This window comes from Mandrillus leucophaeus, unplaced genomic scaffold (assembly GCF_000951045.1).
Source record: "Mandrillus leucophaeus isolate KB7577 unplaced genomic scaffold, Mleu.le_1.0 Scaffold927, whole genome shotgun sequence".
Taxonomy (NCBI): Eukaryota; Metazoa; Chordata; class Mammalia; order Primates; family Cercopithecidae; genus Mandrillus; species Mandrillus leucophaeus.
The window spans coordinates 864,538-866,014 of record NW_012110108.1 but is presented as its reverse complement, the minus strand read 5'-3'; the positions used below and the strand labels follow the sequence as shown (position 1 = coordinate 866,014).

The 1,477-nt window shown below is 56.9% G+C and overlaps 1 protein-coding gene across 1 annotated transcript in view; it reads left to right on the top strand.

Moving 5' to 3' along the window:
• The first annotated feature begins 346 nt into the window (after positions 1–346).
• The window catches only part of CD63 (CD63 molecule), a 5,171-nt gene continuing 4,040 nt past the window's right edge, over positions 347–1,477 (top strand). The window contains exon 1 of the mRNA XM_011970077.1: positions 347–1,412. The gene's annotated coding sequence lies outside the window, so the exon portion shown is untranslated. The remainder of the gene's footprint in view (positions 1,413–1,477) is intronic.

Sequence of the window (1,477 nt, the reverse complement as noted above, 5' to 3'; positions counted from 1 at the left end):
AAACATTGCAGTTGGCTGTTACGTATCTAAAGTCTCTCAATCTTGATCTTCAGACCACCTTCAACCCAGCTCACCACATCCTCGCCAAGTCCTTTGAGCCAGTCAAACCCAACCGCCATGTTCTCTAAAAAATGCTCCTTTTTTTTTCACAGTCAACTGTTTCTCTGTCCCTGGAGCTCTCCCCTTTATTCTCCAAGGTCACCTTGAGCACATCCACCTGCTCCGTGAAATCTATTCTTCTCTCCCTTTCCCTCCCTCTGAACTTAACCAGCTGCCACCGCAGGCTTCTGCCTTTCTTCAGTGTGGCCAGAATTTGGTTCTGCCTGCTGGCAGAGGGCAGGGCCGCTGTCTTCCTCTCCTTGCAGCCCCCGAGCCTAGCATATGCCTGGCATCTAGTGGCAGCACAATAAGGAACCTGACGAATACTCCTTTCTTCAGCTCTCCACTCCTCCTCCACAGCCTGCCCGCCATGGTCAGGAAGAGCAAGGTCCGGAATGGGCTTGGTGTGTCCCACGGGAAGGCCGTGATCCTGGAAGATGCTTCTCAGCCCAGCCCGGATCTCCTTCCTTTTGCTCTAGAGACTTCTTTCCTTCTTTGTGTACACACATACACCAAGACTCAGGAAGTGGTTCTTGAGGCAGGACCCTAAAAGCCCAAGGAGTGGGTCCGAGGCTGGAGGTGTGGGGGTGTGACGACCGGTCCCACTCTCTGGCCTGTTCAGATCAGCTCCTTCTGGAGACCACCCCTGGCACACAAGTGAGGGAGGCAGCTTGATCCCCTACCCCGCTTCCAGCCCTCACCTGGCTTTGTCTTCTGGGATAAGACGAGGAAATCCAGAGGATGTAAGCCTCTACCTTTGTGTCTTCCCCCAAACCCTCTCTATCACAGACGATGCAGGAGCTGTCCGGGAATTGGGAGGGCAGACCTTGTCAATCCTCCCCCAGAGGGCGGGACCCGACGCGGACGTGTATTGATTGACTGGGTAGCGTGGCTTCGGGGAAGGGCTTCCTCCCCTTTTCTCAGACTAGGAACCCTGGAAAATGCAGAAGCTATGCTAATATAGGGGGGTCAGAAATCCCCACTCTAGAACGCTCTAGAATGTTGGGAGACACCCAGGATGTGAGGCCAGGGACTTTCTGGAACTGTTGGTTCTGGCCCCACCCGACCCCAGGCAGTCCCCAGCTGTCTGCACAGTCGGATGGGGAGGGGGCTTGCACAGAGTTGGAGCCAGAGGAGAGAGCTGGGCTACTGGAGAAGGATGGGGAAACCTCTCTCAGACCACCTTGTCACCCGGCCTCAGCTCTCCGCCCCGGCGCTCAGAGGATAACTCTCACCTAGCTCGTCCGCTTCTCTGAACCAGAGTGACCCAGGCTGCGCTCCGCCCTGCTCTCCTACCCCGAGTTGGCACGGAGGCGGGGCGCCAGAGGGGGGCCCCAGGCGCCCCGAGGTCTTGCCTTTTCGGCTCTCCGTTTGCGGG